The sequence below is a fragment of the Pan troglodytes genome, chromosome 3 (genome assembly GCF_028858775.2).
Source record: "Pan troglodytes isolate AG18354 chromosome 3, NHGRI_mPanTro3-v2.0_pri, whole genome shotgun sequence".
NCBI lineage: Eukaryota > Metazoa > Chordata > Mammalia > Primates > Hominidae > Pan > Pan troglodytes.
The window spans coordinates 189,264,335-189,284,248 of NC_072401.2; the positions used below are offsets into that span (position 1 = coordinate 189,264,335).

At 34.9% G+C, this 19,914-nt stretch overlaps 1 long non-coding RNA gene across 2 annotated transcripts in view; it reads left to right on the plus strand.

Annotated features, from left to right (window-relative positions):
- The first annotated feature begins 1,598 nt into the window (after nucleotides 1–1,598).
- Nucleotides 1,599–19,914, plus strand: part of LOC134809944 (uncharacterized) — a 47,179-nt gene continuing 28,863 nt past the window's right edge. For both annotated transcript variants that reach the window (XR_010156782.1, XR_010156783.1), the window contains exons 1-2: nucleotides 1,599–2,312; nucleotides 10,939–11,037. This is a non-coding gene — a long non-coding RNA (uncharacterized LOC134809944). The remainder of the gene's footprint in view (nucleotides 2,313–10,938; nucleotides 11,038–19,914) is intronic.

Genomic DNA, 19,914 nt, shown 5'->3' on the forward strand with positions numbered 1-19,914 from the left:
GTCGGGGTTTCACCGTGTTAGCAGGATGGTCTCGATCTCCTGACTTCCGCCTGCCTCGGCCTCCCAAAGTGAAGCCCCTTGGCACTGCGCCCGACCATTTGACTTTTTAAAGTGTTTTAATTTAACAACAATGTGTAGCTGGCTATATATTGGTAAGGGAAATTAGTGAAGTCAAATTTGTAGTTGAGGAGATCTTTTCTTCTGCATTTCCACACCACATTGCTGTGTAAACATGAGTGCAGGTGACCGCTGGTAATTCTGTATTGGAAACTTGGTGTCTTCATTCTCCATCCTCCACGTGGCTCCGAAGCCCTGCTCTGCCTCAGGTCCCTGTGTGTCCAGGCCCTCTATGGTCACATTCTCTCACCTACACTTGGGCCAATGACATGAACAGAATTTTGACAGTTTCACAAAGCACTTTCACCTTGTGGGTGGGTTCAGTTTATTTCCTTACAGGAGGATATTAATATTGCAGGTTCTAAGGCGAGAGGACCTTTGTGATAAGTTAAGAAATAAGGAATGAAGAGAGGCAGGGGAAAAGACTTCTGTGTGAAAATAGAAGAGGCCCATTTTAAGCACATAATTTTCCTTATTTCAAAGGGAATACGCAGGCAGGTTACTGTAGCAGAGTCACAAACAAGCCAATGTGACTTAAAAGTATGAGTCATGGGGAAATGGAGTGACACGAGATCAGCTCCAGGGATCACGCCTTCACTTTGCCTGCCTTGGGGACTCAGAGATCTGCTTGCGGGTTTCCTGACTCCTACGTGAGGTGTCAGTGAAAGCAGCAGTGATGTTAACTTTGAGGAAATTTAGTTATTGTGACAGGATAGATAAATGAACCGTATCGGGGTTTCTTCATTTTCGTAACTGTGGTGCTAATGAGGTATTCAGTATCTGTGGTTGACTGATTTATTCCCCACCAGAAAAGATGCTTGGGCTGCAGATTTCACATTTAGAAAAAAACATGATCCTTTGGAAAAGTTGCCACCAATTACTCAGTCTCCAGTTTCAGTCCATCCACGGAATGATCTGTCTATACCTCTGTAATGTACTGCGGCCCCAGTCAGCCACTTGGCAGCTTTGCAATCCCATGACCTTTTTAAATCCTGAAAATAAATAAAATTGTAACATTCTTGCCTTGTTAGCTCTTAAATTTTCAAATTTCTATATGCCAAGTTGTTCTGCTTAATAAATCACCAAGGAGGTATTGTCATGATGGATTCGTATTTTATTTTTATTTTCAGTATTGTATGCAGTTTACTTAAAAAAGATTTGTGAAAAAAAGAGATAGCACTTTTAGCTATTGCTAAATGAGATCAGGAAATTGTCTTCCAAATATGCAAGCACAAAGCTGAAAAAAAATGAACAAAATCATCCATTTCCATACTGTAGAAATTGAGCAAAGGCTTAACACAAATTTGAGAGGCACGGATGCTTAAAAACTGTTGAACTTCTGGGAAAAACGTGGGAACTATGTCACTCTGGCCTGGGCTGCCCACCTTGTCCAGGGTGGGACGAACTGTAGAGGGTTTTCTGCTGCTGGAAGGGCCTCTGTGGCTTTGGGGAGGCGGCAGCGCCAGGTCCCGCGGGGCGGCAGGAGGGACTGGGAGGCCCACAGCTGTCCCGTGGGAAAGCTCTGTAGGGACGGGCAGGAGTGAACATGTTGTGTTTTGTGGTCTACAAACAGGCTCTATTTCCTCTCTGCCTCTTCCTCCTGCTTTTTCTTCCACTTCTTTTTTAACATTTGTTTTTAAATGTAAAGTAGTTTTTAGCTCACAGGTCATACAAAAGCTGGCAAACGGCTGGCTTCGAACCGTGGCTGGCTTCGAACCATCCTGGCTTCGAACCGTGGCTGCCATGTGCCTTCCGCTGCTCTACTCGCCTGAGGTTGACCCTGGTAAGCGGTTGCCGCCTGCAGACACAGCGCATGCGAGGGAGGGTGCAGGCCGAGACTCCGCCCCGAAGGGCGCAGGCGTGCCCGAGAGATGAGAGCGTTGAGGAAACGGAAATCCAGGGCACACGTGAAAACGCCCCGGACTGTGGCTGCGCCGCCTACCCACACACAGACGGGCGGCAGAGGAAGAAAGCCTTGTCACACTGAAGGAGAGACAGCGGATGTTCTGAACAGTCCTGTCATGAAACGTTAGACAACGTGGACCAAACAGGCACATTCCTAAGAATCACACATTACTGAAACTCAGTCAAGAAGAAATAGAAAATCTGAATACATCCATGGCAAGCACAGAAACTGAACTAGGGAATTCGAAATCTTCCCACAAAGAAAAGCCTAGGCCCAACTGGCCTCTATGGTAAGTTCTATCAAATAGTCACAGAAGAAATCATGGCAGTTCATCACTTACTGTTGATGTTTAGAAGATAGTGGACTAAGGAACAATCCCAAATCATTTTACAAGGCTAGTAGTACCCTGATAGCAAAGCCAAAGACATCACAAGAGGAAAAAATCACAGACCAGTATCTCTCATTAACATGGTTGCAAAATTCCTTAACAAAGTGTTAAAAAAGTGAATCCAGCAAAATATAAAAATGATTATATACTATGACCCGATGGGGTTTATCCAAGAATGCTGGGTTCATTTGATATCCAAAAACCAATTTAATGTAATATACCAATCACATTCAATTTATAAAGGACTAAAATACTCCGTGATTATCTCAACAGATGTAGGAAAATAATTGGACGGCATGTAAGACCTATTTATGATTTAAAAAAAAAATCTTAAAAAACTGGAAATAGAACAAACCCTTTTTAAATTGACAAAAAGAATTTAGGAAAACACTACAGGTAACATCATATCTAATGGCAAAAGATGAAAATCCCCCCTTAAGAACAGTAGAAAGATGTCTACTTTTATTATTTGTATTCACAATTATACTGGATTTTCTAGCTATTCCAAGAAAACAACCAACCAATCAACTAATTAAATGTATCCAAAGTGTAAATAAAGGAGTAAAACTGTCTTTATTTAAAAAGAAAATGATTCTATATGGAAAGAATCCCAAAAAATCCATTTAAAAAAATCTAGAACTCATCAATGAGTTTAGGAAGGCCTTGGGATACAAGATCAATATATAAAAATCAATTGCATTTTTATATACTAGAAATACAAAAACACAAAAATTAAATGAAAATTTCATTCACACATATGAAAATGTAAACTTTTTGGAAATTAACAAAAGCAGATGACATCTATTGAAAACTCCAAAATGTTGCTGAGAGAAATTAAATATGTACATAAATAGACATTTCATATTGATGGATTAGAAGACTCAAGATGGAAATTCTCTCCAAATTAGTTTAGAAATTCAACACAATTCAAAAGCCCAGCAGGCTTTTTTTTGCAAAAATTCATAAGCTGATGCTAAAACTTATCTGCATATTCCGACAACCTGTTAAAAACAAAATACTGTTAAAAACAAAGAACTACTTGATTTCAAAAATTATATTAAAGCCACAGTAATCAAGACAACGTGGTGCTGGCACAAGCTTAGATGCAGGTACATCAGTGGAAAATAATTGAGTCCAGAAACAAATTCCTGCCTTTATGGAAAATTTACTTTTCACAAATGTTCTAAAACAACTCAATGAGGAAACTATAGGGCTTTCAATAAAAGCCTGCACACACACACACACACACACACACACACACACAACGTCTACCCCTAACCCACCAAACCTGTGACTATGTTACCTTAAACATGGCAAAGGAGTTTGCAGTATAGATCTAGAGATGGGGGGGATCATCCTGGATTATCTGGGGGCAGAGGGTCCAGTCTAGTGACTTGAGTCCTCAAGAGAGGAAGGGAAAGGCAGAAGGGTGGGTTAAAAAGACTCACTATGAGAAGTACTTCATCCTTCATTTCTAGCTTTGAAGATGGAAGTGGGGACCATGAGCCAAGCAATGTGACAGGCTCTAAGAAGCTGGGAATGTCTGTCAGCTGACAGTCAATAAGAATTTGAGGACCTTCTTCTTGCACCCACAGTAAATTCATTTCTGCCAACAAACTGAATGAGATTGTCCCCTAGAGCCTCCAGAAAGGAACACAGCTTACTGTCATGTTTATTTTAGTTTGGTGAAACCCAACCCACACTTTCCATCTATGGACCTATAATTAAAATAGTTTAGGGGCATTCTTAGTCCACAAATTTAGTCCAAATTTAATAACAAATTTGTGTTACTTTAAGCCCCTGAGTTTATGATTAATTCATTAAGATAGCAATAGAAATCTAATACACAATGGGATGAAAAAGAAATTAAAGAATGATAAAAGCATTTATGTGAACCATGTTCAGGAAGATTATTTAAAACTAGGAAAAAAGGCAAAAAAAGATGAGTACTATGTCCTTTCAATGTCATATTGGAACACTGTTTATCAATTTCAAACAAGGATTATTTAATTTCCTATAATAATGCATTTTTACATTTTGCTAATTTGATTTGATTGACAGCTCAAGTTTTATGAAGTAACATGTTAACTTGACAGGTTTCATTTCAGTAGAAAAGATATTTCCAAAAGTTATGGTTTCATTGCCCTGTAGGGTATTAGCCAGTTTTGTACTAACCTAGCAACCCTATGACAAAAGTCTATTTTTAAAATACCTATAAAGACTGTGTACTTCACAGACTCTTGGAAATGCTTTATATTCTACCTAGTTTGCTCACTCTTGAGGTAACAAGTCTTTGGTGTATATTAATTTTATGAATCATACTTTTAACTTTTTTAAAGCATTATAGCTGGACAACCATAATGTATTACTTTTAGGAATTCTGGATAATTTTGAGACATGCCAAATTAGACCCATCAGTAAAAAACAAGATTTAATAAATAGAAAAATAATGAATGACCATATGAATAAATAGATACAGAATAAACAAATGGTACATAAAGGTTGACAAGAAAAAGCCTTGATGATTCTGGAATGTTACATAATAATATAGGAATCAACTTAGGCTGTCATTTTCAATATCTTCATTGCTATCGATTTATGAGGGATTTTGTTAGCATTAATGTGATATACAATGGAAATTTGAGGGAAAAAATGACATTGTTTTAGGTGAAAATGGAAAATTTAACAGGAATATAAGGAAAAAAAATACTCCTGGGAAACAGTATTTCCCATACTTAAAGCAAGAAGACATTCTGGTGACCAATAGGCTCACATGCTAGTTTTGAGAGAATTTGTGTGGAAATTGATCAGTAAATTTTTTCTAAATGTCCTAGAGACTTTAGGTGATACTTTGGATGATGATGGGATTTTTAAATTATAATATTTCTGTAGCTACTTCTCTTTTTAAAGAAAAAGATAGCAATTTTTTTCTATCTCCTGGGTAGAATTTTGTAGTTTAACACATCTCTATAGCCAAGAGTTCATTTTTTTCCCTCAGATCAGATCCTTATGCCTGTATCTCTAGCTCTGATAGAACTTATGTTTCATTTTAATTATATATTATTACATTGTCCCTCAAATGATGGACAATGCATTTTCCTGTTAAATTTTAAAATTGCCTTAATTATGTAGTTGAGGGCCAAGGTACTTTACATACATCACAATTATACCAGAGAGAACCATGATGCAATAGAGTGCAATTGTGAGAGCTAGAGTATTGCCTCATTCTGCTACTAAATTTGAAATAGTCTGGGGGCACTCAGTCCAAAAATTTGGCTCCCGTTTCCCACTGTTCCTAACTCAGTTTCTTGTCTCATTTTGTATTCTCTGACCAAAGTTATTCAGGCTAAATCAGTATTAGGAAACAAAGATTAGCAAGTGAATTGTACTTTTAATTATTCAATATGCTTATCTGTAAAATAAAGCTGAACAATGGCCGACTTCAATTCGTGGTTTTAAAATAAGTGGCTAAGGAAAAGCCAAACTGCTATGTGGATTTTTTTTTCCTCTACCCAAGTTTGTATCAATCCCAGGCACTATCGTAGCTACCAATCTGGCACACGTGACACACTTTGGGGCTGAGATCAGCATTTTACATAAATTTTCAACCCAGCCATCCAACTTGAAAGACAGAAACTTCCATCTCCAGAGTGGTTTTATCACCCATGAGGAAAGCTGGCCCCAGAGAAGTTAGGCCCCTTGGGTCTATGGTCACACAAGCTGACATTCAGACCCAGTTCTGCCTGAACCCGCCGGCTCTGTCCTTCCCATTAAAATGAGGGAATCGGGAAACCTGAGTTCTGGAGCTGCTTTGTGACTTATAGTCAATCATGTTACCTCTCTAGATCTTTGTTTCTCCAACAATAAGAGAATATGACAAGGCTAAGTCAGGTTGAACATCTCTTCCAAACTTAAACGCAGATATGACGCATAGTGCTGTGTTTACTATATAACCATGTTGTGCTTATCCTTTGAGGAAAAATAATAGAAATTCTAGGGCCAAACTTTTCAACTTTTTGGCCTGGGTGACTTGTTTTCCTCCTTAAAAAATCCATATCACAGAGCCACCTGCTTCCACAGTTACCATATTAAAATCATCCTAGGATTTTACCACTGATCTTCATACATGTGTATTTGGACTGAGTCACATTTTGTTGTAAAAATAAATGGTGTCAGATAAAACATTGTGTTTAAAATAAGTGGTATTAATAATCTCTTTAAAATGCATGCCCATGAAACATAAGTAAGTTGTTTGAAAGAAATATAATCTGCTTTCAATATATTTTCTCATTTAAGTTGAGCGTTCATGTGTTCAATTCACCCTAAATACAAAATAATTCTTACTTTCCTAAGAATTTTTCATGAAAGCATGTTAGGTAACTGGTAATGCCAAAATGAAACTAAGGCACTAAGTAATAGATTGTGATAAAAAAGAAAGAATTCATGCTGAGGGAAAAAAAAGAAAAAGATGAGATTGGACTTAAAATAAGTTACATGGACCCATTTGGAGCTGAGTCTAACAAAATATGATTTATGTGCAAAGCATTTTTTGTTACATAATTTATGAAGCAAAAACGTGGAACATAGTCAGCATATGGTGAGTTGATTTGGAAGAGGGGATTTAAGCATAATCATTCAGCCTGGGGTTTATGCCATGTTTGAATATCTGTCATCCCTCTGCTGGCTCCCATCCCCACATGTGACCTCCTGCATGGTGAGACTTATATCACATCCCACACACTTTCTGGACTGTTTTGATTATTCACTGTTAACCTTAAAAAGTATGGCTTCCTGTTAGGCACTTTTATTTCATGCAACATAAGTTGTATGCAGTGTGCTTCAAATAAGTAAACAACCGGCAGGTCAGAATAGCTTTTATTTATTTGTTTTGTAAATCCCAGCTTTCTCTGGGTCCTCATAAAGAGGAGTAATAGAGAAATAGTTTCTGGCCACTCTGCTTTATTATTTCAGACATGCATGGCCTCCTATATAATTTGCTTATTGATTTCAATAATAAAGACCAGGAAATTACATCCTCTCTTGTCTGTGGAGCTATGAATCACAGATTGCTTAACCACTGTCAAATTAAACAACTTGCCTGTGACTGAGAAAGGATTCATGTAAAGACTAAAATGATCATCAGCCTCCCACTAATCCAGTGTGTCCCCCATGTTAAATGAAGTCAGCATCACTCTGGGCAGCTGTGCTGCCTCCTTTGAGGAAATCAGCCTCCTTCTCAATCATTTGTACTGCCACACAGTTTGAATCCCGGATTCTGGAAGATTATGCCAGATACCTTTCTCTCCTGGGAGATAACTGCTCAAAAACAAAGACACAATTAAAATAAAAATTAGACATTAGCACAGTGGCTCATGCCTATAATCCCAGTGCTTTGGGAGACGGAGTCAGGAGAATCGCTTGAGGCCAAGAGTGTGAGACAAGCCTGGGCAACATAGAGGATCCCAATCTGTACAAAATAAAAAAATTAAAAGAATAAGCCAGGCGTGGAGGCTCATGTTTGTAGTCCCAGCTACCTGGGAGGCTGAAGCAGGAGGATCACTTGAGTCCAAAAGCTTGAGGCAGTGAGCTATGTTCATGCCACTGCACTCTAGTTTGGGCCACAGAGTGAGATTCTGTTTCTACAATAAAAATAAAAATAAAAATAAAATAATAATAATAATAATAACATCAAACAAAACATTGAAAGAACTCTGGTTTCTGATTATCTAAAAGCCCCCAACTGATACCGGAAATACTGTTTTCTAATGCTAACATTTGAATACCCAAGGTCTCTCATAGATTTATTGCATCAAATCTCTGGGTTAAATTTAGAATGAGGTTGATCTTCAGGAGCAGATTCTCATTCTAAATCACACAGTTGTATCTAGAGGCTGAGTGTTTAAAGGGACAAGACCAACAGTGGGCTCTGGGTGCCCAGCCGAGCAACCTCTAGAAGTGTTTTGCTTTTTCAGAAAGCAATGAAGGGGCTTAAAATCATTTGTGAAAATGATTTAAATGATTTAAGGGTTGAAAGCAAAAAACAAACAAACAAACAAAAAAACCTCATCTGGGCCCAGTATTCTCATTATAGGTAGAATAATGATAGAAATTGCAATGCACAATTTTACTGCAAATTTTGCTTGAAAGCAGATAAATCATCTTGGAAAAGTAGATTTGACTCCCTGCACTTTAGTTTCCTTATCTAAGCCTGAGGGTTTGATGATGTCTTCGATGTTTTTAGGAGTTCTAACTGTATATATTTTAATGCCAAAATAATCTTTGTGGCCAATCTTAATTCTACAATTTGAAAACAGTTTTAAGTTAAAGATTTTAATGTGCTTGGATAACCTGCAAATTTACATTTAAACCTGTTTATGTAATTATTCACTCACATTTAAATGTGGTAACTTCTGCCCATGTGATCTTAAATTAAAACATTCATTGAAGCTAGATGAATACTTAGCATGTTAATAACATCTGATGAGACCCAGATGAAATCTGGTATGAAGTACTTCTTGGTCAAGAAGTTCTCTCTCTTTGTTAATGTAAATTTTATAAGTTTCCATTACCCAATGAACAAGGTATATAAATTGGATGAGTTCTTCTTTTTTGAATTATTGTCAGGTTATACAAAGAGGAAAGGTGGAACATTAAAAAGAATGAAAATTCAAAGGACTTGAATCATTGGTCTGTTAGTAAATTTGCAATTTTATAAACCACAATGATTTATAAACTATTCAAAACATTAATATTTACAAGCAAAATTATGCAAAGCATACACAACTTTTGCTGTCTTGATTAGACTGCATCTTTTGTCTCCAGGTAAAAATAACTTTTAAAGTTATTTTCAAAAAATATTTATTTTTTGATGCTTAATTTTTAGTTGCCTAGTGATATGATTGCTATTCATATCTAAAAGGAAAACGAACCTCAGGTGGTATGTCACAGTGAGATGTCATTAAGTTATTATTAAAAATGGCTTATATGCAATTTAAAGCCAGCTTCCATGAATGACTCTTGTGGTGAACAAGAAACCAATATAGATTATTTGTAGAAATAAATATTCCTTGATTCCTAGACTCCTATAAAACCACCTGAATAATATTGTGCACTGACTGTGGAAAGATTTTGATAAAATGTATGTTTTTCATGTCAGAATGAATGAATTATGTGCATGATATAAAGCAATAGCTCCCAAATTTCCCACAAAGGACATCTTTTGTTATCACTGTTTTTTTTTCATCAGTATCAGTGGTTTAAAAGATATTTTTCTATTACCACGAGATAGCCAGCAGTACCATTATTGGCTTTCTACAAGGCATTTTTAGGTTGTGAGGTGCTTCTGAGGCTAAAGATATATTATATTTGGCTTTTTGAAATAGTGAAATATAAATCTCTAATAGTCTGAGAAGTTGAAATTGGGAATTACCAGTGTAAAGAAAATAACTTATAAACAAGGCCCTTGATTCAAGTCTTTTCCATGACTTTGGTTAACTTTATCTATTAAAAAAAAAAACTAGGCAATTTTTAAGTTTCCCTTTTAATGCTAACATTTCATATTGTGTTTTCAGCATCCCACTTGATGAAAATTCCTGTTATAATAAATTAGCCCCTTGAGGTTCCTGGAAAAGCATGAAGACTTGATATCACCTCCTTCCTCCCACTCTCCATGTACACAAACACTCCAATTGATACTTTCTATTATTATTTAAACTATTTTCTTTGTGACTCTGCGTTCTATCTTCTGTCTTGACTTTATTCACCCAAGATGACCAAAAAGACAAAGATTTGAGCTATGAGGTAGGTGTATGATACATAGGGGAAAAACACATACATATATAGGTTATATGTATATATGTATATCTCCATATATATGTTATATACCCATAAAATATGTACCAAATTGCTCCTTCAAGCTATATATTAGACCATAAACACAATTAAAATATAAAACAAAATGAAAATATAATAAATGTTTTTAATATCAATGACTGGTATAAAGGCATTCATAAATAGCATTTTAAAGAAAAATACATTTAAAATAATTAAAATATAAAATAAAAAAGTATTTTGAAACATTATCTTTAATGTTTATAGCCTAAAATATATTTTTTAAATAAATAAATTACCTACATTAAAAGGTCTAAGTTTTTTTTAACAAAATAAACACAGGTCTAAAGAAAAAAGGAAAACATAAATGTATAAAAGAGAATGTAGCAAAATAGGAAATAACAAAGAGGATCAGTAAATATAAAAGTTATTTACCTTCCCCCCCAAAAAATGAATAAAATATACAAGTCTTTAAGCCAACTTTTACAGGGAGGTGCTGTGGTTTGAGTATATGTGTCCTCCCAAAATTCATCTGTTAAAACTTAATCCCCAATGTGATAATATCAAGAGCTGTGGCCTTTGGGAGGTAATTACGTCATGAGGGCTCCATGTTTATGAATGGAATAACACTTTTAATAAGTATCCTTACTTATTAAAGAAACCTAAGAGGAACTCTTTGCCCTTCTACCATGTACAGATACAGCAAGAAGGTGCCATCTATGAAGGAGAAGACAAGCCCTCACCAGACACCAAATCTGCTGATGCTTTGATCTTGGACTTCCCAGCCTCCAGAACTGTGAGCAAGAAATTTCTATTTCTATTTCACCCAGTCCAAGGTATTTTGTAATAGTAGCCTGAGCAAACTAAGACAGGAAGAAAAAAAGTATATATAGCTGTATCAGAAATTAAAAGGGGACATAACTACAGTAGAATATATACTTATATATATATATATTGACAATATATCAAAAATTTAAGTTAATGCATTTGAAGAAGATAAAATTAATACCTTTCTGAAAATATAATTTTAAAGTATTTCTTAAATTACAAAATTTAAATACAATTATAGAAATTGAATCAGTAATTTAAATTGCCACACCCCAAGTTACCACAGATGTAATTTTGCAGATGCATTTTAGAAAACTTTAAGATATAAACTTTTCATTTTCCCTTTTTTATTTCAAAGAATAGAAAAGTGTTCCTCTTCCATTCGTGGCTAAGCAAATTCTTATTGAACCAACCCTTCCACAGATAGCAACTCTAAACAAAATGTTGAAAAAGCAACTACCTGCAGGCTCTGGAGAGTGAAAATAATGTGGTAGATGCTGGAGGGAAGTTATGAATAAGATAACAATAGGGTGTGACTCTCCACTTGTTAACTGCTTTTAGAATGAGAGCAGTCTGCAGGTGTTGCCACACAAAGCAGCTAAAATTCATATGGACACCCATGGACTTACTGACTTGAAAGGCCAGGGGCAAAGACTCGGGCAACTGCAGCTGTTGGTAAGTGAAGGAGCATATTACAAAGAAGAAAGGACAATCACAGGGAAACAATTTTGCATAAAAAGCAGTCTGAATCTCTAGACTTCAAAAGGCCAACTAAGGTTTTACCCACACAGGGGAGATAGAATCAGAAGTTCAAGTTCAGCTACTGCTTAACATTTTTTCAATAAGAAGAATGAAAATCCTTCAGAGTAACATAATTTAGAATTTAGAGTCTCTACAATGTATCACAATGTTCAACAATCTTATATTACTTGGTATACAACAGAACAGAAAATAATAAACGTTCTCAAGAAGAAAGAATGTCAGAGACTAACCCTGAGACCATCCAGTTAAAGATTTTGAGGTAGCCATTATAACTGTGCGCAAGGATAGCAAGGAATAGATTGTTAAAACAAATATAAGATGGAAAATCTCAGCAGAGAAGTTAAAACGATTACAAATGAAAATTAGAAAACTAAAATATATCTGAAATAAAAATTTTGCTGGATGAGTTTATCAGCAAAATAGAGAAGACAGAAGAATTAGTGAACTTGATGACTCCTCAATATAAAATATCCAACCTGAATAAGAAGGAAGACGGTTCAGAAAAATAAATAATAGAACCTCAGAGAACTGTGGGACAATATCAAAATGTCAAGTGTGTGTGTGTGTGTGTGTGTGTGTGTGTGTGTCTCAGAGGAGAAAAAAGAGACAATAAAGCAGAAAAAAATTTTGAAGAAATAATGTCTGAAATTATACAATTTTGATGGAAGACATAATTTACAGATTCAAGAAACTCAGTGAACCCTAACAGGATAAAGTTATACATATGTACATACTCATGCACACACACAGAGGCCTTAATACATCATAGACAGACTACTAAAAACCAAAGATTAAAGAGAACATCTAGAAAAAAGACAGAGGAAAATGATAAATTCCATGTAAGTGAATAATGATTTGAATAACCTCAGGCTTCTCATCAGAAATAGTAAGAGCCAGAAAAAAATAAATAAAACAACTTTTTAAAAATACTAGAAGAAAAAAATATCAACCAAGAATTCTATATTCAATGAAAATATCCTTTAAGAATGTAGATAAAATGAAGACATTTTCAGAAAAATGAAATAAACTAATCTCTGCTATAAGAAATGCTAGAGGGAGTTCTTCAGGCTAAGATAAAACTATAAAGAAACATGAATCTACTGGAAGAAATAAGATGTATTGCATTTACATGTGTTACAATCCCTGTAATATTTTAAAATTAGTATTATAGGGATTATAGCACATGCAAATACAGTACATATAACAACTAGAGAATCAAAACCAAGGGTGTGGTAAAGTGATCATGCACTTGCAGGATTTGTATACTGTATACAAAGTGGTTTAATATTAACTGTGTAAACTGCGAGGAGGTAAAGTTTCATTGTAATTATAGGAACAACCACTAAGAAAGAAAATAGCTACAAAAATAAAAAAATTAAGTAAAAGAAAATAAAATTCCTAAAAAATTTATATATTCCAAAAGAATGCCAAAAAGGAGAAAGAGAAGTACAAAAACAAAGAGACAAATGGAACTCATAATAGGAAAATGATAGACATAAATCCAACTGTATCAAGAATTACATTAGATCATCAATCACCCCAATTATAAGGCAGAAATTTTTGTAAGAAATAAAAAAGCAAGATTCAATTATATGCTATCTACAAGAGAAACATATTAAAAATAAAGAAATAGAAAGGTTTTGGTTGACAGAAAATATACCTACCATGCAAATAGTACACATAAGAAGGTTGGAGTGTTTATGGTAAAATCATATAGATTTCAAGATAACGAATATTAACAGATAAAAATGATGAAAGTTTTGTCAGGAAGACAAAACAATCATTAAAGTATATTTATCAAAGGATAGAAGAGAATGAAAAACTACTCATATCCTTAAAAAGATTATAAACTATACTGAACCTAGTCAATTTTAAGATAAGAAATAAGATGACAATCTCACATAGTATATACACAAAAATTTTCAATAAGCTATCAGCAAATTAAAATTGTCATTATAATAAAAATTATAGCAAGAAGTGTTCATCTCAGAAATATAAAGATAATACATCACAAAACATAATACAACACATTTACATATTCTTTTTTTTTTTTTTTTTTTTTTTGGGACAGAGTCTCACTCTGTCGCCCAGGTTGGAGTGTAGTGGCGTGATCTCGGCTTACTGCAAGTTTCACCTCCGAGGTTCACGCCATTCTCCAGCCTCAGCCTCCTGAGTAGCTGGGACTACAGGCACCTGCCACCACGCCCCACTAATTTTTTGTATTTTTAGTAGAGACGAGGTTTCACCATGTTAGCCAGCAAGGTCTCAATCTAAACAAAATAGTATGTTTATAAAGGCAAAATTAATTTTAAAAAGTTAATACTGACTCATCAAGAAAAATAACAACAAAAGAGGCCATTTTCAAAGCAGGAAGACAAAGGATTTTTTTCCCCCTGAGTGAGAGTTTCTAGTAAAAACTTTAACATACATCAGACTTAATGGTGACAGGTTAGAAAAAGTATTTCCATTAAACATATGAATAAGAACCAAGATATCTGCAATGTTCCCTTACGTTAAACATTACACTGGAGGTATGTGTAAAGCTAAAGATTTTATGAGGAGATATTCCAAAGACAGATTTGTGATTCTTTGGATGTGACACTGTTGAAGGTGAATCTAAAAGCTTTTATGGAGCAATGTCAAATTTGTGAGCCACACGGAGATGGAGGTGAGATTATAATACACTTTTATATGTACTATCATAGATGTAAAACTCTCTATCTTAATATTAACTTTGAAAATGTTAAATTGAGAATCCTGTTAACTTACATTTTATGAATTGGCATATTGTATTACTGCAAGATATATTTGATTTTCAGCATAATGCCAAAACAAAAGATTTTTAAAAAACTATAAAAATGCATGTATTTTTCTAAATTTATTTTGTCTTAAAGCACATTTCAAATGTCATTTCTTATTGAGCAAAATTGTCAAATTTCTATGGAAAATTTTAAGATAAAAAGAAATAGGCAAAGAATTGGAAAGAGACAAAATTGACAATATTTATATCCAATTTAATATTCTAAGTATATAATCCAAGAAACCATAAAGATAAGTTACTAAAACTTGTAAGAAGATTGATATAGTTGCCAGATTACTATATAATTGAATAATTATATAGAAAATAAGTAGCATTCTAAGTGCCTTTAATAATTTAAGAAGGACTTCTGCTTATAGCCACAACAAAATAGCCAGAACTGGATTAACCGTCCCAGCTAAAATCACTAAAAAATAATCAAAATATATGTTTTTAAACACAGTTTCAGACTTTGGACAACATGTAGCCCAGGACAGTGATCCCTGAGAAAAGGAAGACAAATGAGGTGACACTGTGATAGACCCAGATCAACGCCTGGAAAAAGTTTCAAAGCTACAGTGTGAGGAGTGGGGACAAAACAGTCTAGTGGCTTTGCTGAGTCGAGGAGGCAAGTACTGGAGTCCAGGCAAAGTATTGGTGAAGGGGGAACCCTGGAGAAAAAGAACTCTGGAGATCTGTAAGAGGCTCTCCTTGAAACTTCTACTGAGCACAGTTCTGCACATGCATGTATAGAATTTACTCAAGATGAAGAAAGAACCAACCAAAAAAAGCATAGTATAATGCTGAGAACTCATAAAATCGAGCAGGAAATCTTGCCTATTGAAAGAGCATTGAGACAGAGTCCTCAGAAGGAATTTTCTCAGTAGTGGGAACAAATTAGCTATAAACCCAAGTTTGCTCTGATATTGCTATAACAAAGCTTAAAAGCAACTCTCAAAAGGCTCAAACTGAGTACAAAACATCTAATTGTAACCCAGGGTACTTCCCAACTGTATTCAAGGAAATAAAATATTTTGTGTATATTTTGTATTACAGGAATATATTGTATTCCTTTATATAGCATATTGTATTTCTTTATATATGAAATGATATATCATCCTAATTTAGAGCATGAAGTTACAGATGTATATTATAAACTCTAGAAAAACCACTAACACTATTTTAGAAAGCTATAAATGATAAGCAAATGGAGATAAAATAGAATGATAAAATATAATCAATCCAGAATATGGGAAGAAAAAGAAAAAGGGAGCAAAAAAAAAACTGAAAAAAATGAAACAAATTGCAAGATGACAGATTTAAACCTAATCATATTATAACCACATTATATATAAATAGGCTAAATACTCCAATTACAAAACAAAGACTGTTGAATAAAAAAGTAAGACCCAACTACATACTTTCAGCAAGAAACCCACTTCAGATATAAAGACATAAATTCAGTAAAACTCGTAAGTCAATGTCATAAATACATATATATAATATGCTCACACTAATTAAAAGAAAGTTGGAATGACTGCATTAATATCAGAAAATGTAGATTTCAGAGCAAAGAATAGTACTAGGGATAAAGAGGTTGAATTCACAATATTATAGGGGTAAAATATTTGAGAGAACATAAGATTAGTCTATGTGTATATCTGATAGCCCAGCTTCAATATATATGAAAGAAAAATTAGTGGAACTGAGTGGCTAGATATACATATCTACAATTGTATTTGCAAAGTTCAACAACTTAATCATTAATAGATCAAGTAGAGAAAGTAAGGATTTACAAGAATTGAAAACATCACCAACCATCTTGACATTTATCGAGCAACTGCACCCAACAAGAGCAGGAGGTATATTCTTTTCAATTTCCCATGGAACATTGAATAAGATAGATCATAAAACAGGTCTCAGTAAATGCAAAAACATTAAAACCACACAAAAGAATGGTCCATGTCCACAAATGAATTAAATTAGAAATCAATAGCAGAATATTTTAAATATTCATCCATATTTTCAAACCAAACAATATACTTCTAAATAACTCATGGGTCAAAAAAGAAATGACTAGGCAAGTCAGAAAGTATTTTGAACTGAGTGGTAATGAAGCACTACGCATCAAAAGCTGAGGAACAGAGATATGTAATGTTTAGAGAAAAAATCATAAAATTAAATGCTCATATTAGAATAAAAAGTTTGTCAAATCAATCATTTTGAAGCCTGCATCTTAAGAAATGTTCAGTCTTCAAGATGGTGGAAGAGAACCTTTCAGCAGTTGTCATCAATGTGAACAACTATCCACACTTGAAGACACCTTTGCAAGAATGAAGGAATCCAGGTGAGAGACTATGACACCTGAGTGTAGTATGGAACTAAGAAATGCACTGAAGAGAGTGGAAGGACAGTTTCACATGACCCATGTCACCCTTTCCCAAGCCCAGGCAGCACAGCACAGAGATGCCCTCTGGGTGGGAAAGTAGAGTGAAGTCACCACCTGACTTTGTGTGGAGCCCAGCACCAGGTACACCCCAGAGAAACCCAGTGCTGGGCTGATTCCAGCAGCCCCAGGATCCAGATTAGCCTCTGTAGATATAGGCTGCAGGCTTGCCTGGCATCAAGCTGGCCCCTGCTGCCCTAGACTCTCAGCTGGTTGCAATGGCCACATGTTCCCAGCTGACCCAGTCCCCAAGCCCATGTCAGTGCCAGAGACCTAGCCACTGCGGACCTAGCCTTCAGGCCAGCACCCACAGATGCAGTCTCTTGGCCAGCCTCCATGTACCCAGGCTCTATGCTAGCCCCATAGTCTCATGTACTAGGCCAGCACTCATGGACACAGGCTTGAGACTGGCCCCTGCAGACCCAGGTTCCCAGGCCTGTCCCAGCACCAAGACAGCCCAAGCTCCACGTCAGTCCCCACATCCACAGGCTTCAGTGGACCCAAGGTCCAGGCTTGCTCCAGTAGATTCAGAGTGCAGGCTCACCTCAAAGTCAGCAGAAGGAAGGAAATAATAAATATCAGAGCAGAAATAAATGAAATAGTTTAAAAATCAGTGTAAATATCAATGAAACTAAGAGATGGTTTTTTGAAAAGATAACTAAAATTGGCAAGTCCTTAGCTAAAGAAAGAGAAAAGACTCAAACAACTAAAACAAGAAATGAAAGAGGAAGTATTACAACTGACACCACAGAAATACAAAGGATTATAAGAGAATACATTAGCCATTAGCCATATAACAGCCTGAGCCATTATACATTGCCAACAAATTGGATAACACAAAAGAAATGGATAAATTCCTAGAATCATACAACCCACCAAGGATGATTCATGAAGAAATAGAGAATCTAAATAGAGCAATAATGAGTAAAGAGATTGAATCAGTGATCAAAATATCTCTCACCAACAACAAAAAGCTCAGGTCCTGATTACTTCACTGGTAAATTCTAGCAAACATTTAAGGAAGAATTAATATCAATTCTTCTCAAACTCTCCCAAAAACTTGAGGGGAAAGAAATGCTATCAAATTCAATTTACAAAATCAGCCAGACAGGGACACTGCAGGAAAAGAAAATTACAGACCAATATCCCTAATGAACATAGATGCAAAAATCCTTAACAAATACTAGAAATCCAAATTCAGCAGCACATTACAAAGACCATTCATTTAGGTGAGATTTACCCTTGGATGCAAAGATGGATCACCATATATGATCAATAAATGTGATATACTGCATTAACCATATGAAAGATAAAAATCATATGGTCATCTTAATATATGCAGAAAAATCTTTTGAAAAACATCAGCATCTTTTCATCATAAAAACTCTTAACAAATTAGGTATACAAAGATTATACTTTAACATTATAGAGATCATGTATGACAAGCCCACAGCTAACATACTCAACAGTGAAAAAGGTGAAAAACTAAAAATTTTTCCCCCAAGATAGGGAACAGAACAAGGGTACATACTCTCACTACATCTATTCAGTATAGTACAGGAAGTCCTAGCCAGAGTAATTAGGCAAGAAAAAGAAATAAAAGGCATCTAAATTGAAAAGCAGGAATTATAACTGTCTGTTTCTGCAGATGACATTTTTTATATAGAGAAAATCCCTGAAGACTCCCCCCAAAAACTGTTAGAACTAATAAAGAAATTCAGTAAAGTTGCAGGATATAAAATGGACATAAAAAATCAGTAGTAATTTTTATACTAATAACAAACTATCTGAAAAAGAAATTTTAAAAAAGATCTCATTTACAATAGCATCAAAAAGAATAAAATACTTAGGCATACATTTAACCAAGGAGGTGAAAGATCTGTATGCTGAAAACTATAAAACTTTGATTCAAGAGGCTGAAGAAAACACAGATAAATGGGAAGATATCCCATGTTTATGGATTAGAATTGATAGTGTTAAAATGTCCATACCAACTAAAGCAATCTACATATTCAATGCAACCCCTATCAAAATTCCAGTGGCATTTTCCTCAGAAATAGAAAAAAAATTCTAAAATTTGTGTGAAACCACAAAAAAAAGTCAAAGCAACATTGACCAAGAAGAACAAAGCTGGAGGCATCACAATACCTGATTTCAAAAGATACTACAAAGCTATAGTAACTCAAACATCATGGTACTGGATAAAAACAGACATGTAGAACAATGAAACAAAATATAGAGTCCAGAAATAAATCCATGCATTTTGGTCAATTAATCTTCAACAAAGATGCCAAAAGCATGCAATAGGAAAAGGACAGTCTCTTTGATGAATGGTGATGGGAAACCGGATATCATACGCAGAAGAATAAAATTGGACTCATCTTACACCATATACAAAGTCAACTCACAATAGATTAAACCTTAAACTTAAGACCTGAATCTTTAAATTTATTAGAAGAAACAATAGGAAAAAAGCTTCTTGACATAGAACTGGCCAAAGATTTTTTTTATATGACCTCAAAACACAGGCAATAAAAGCAAACCTAAACAAACGGGATTACATCATACTGAAGAGCTTCTGCACAGCTAGGGCAACAGTCAACAGAGTGAAGAGACAGCCTATAGAACAGGAGACAATATTTGCAAACATACATCTGATAAAGGATTAATATCCAAAACATACAAGGAACTCAAATAACTCAATAGCAAGAAAACAAATCACTGGATTAAAAAAAAATGAGCAAAATATTTGAACTGACATTTCTCAAAAAAAGACAAAGGGCCAATAACAATGTGAAAAAAAATGTTTATTATCACTAATCATCAGGCAAATGCAAATT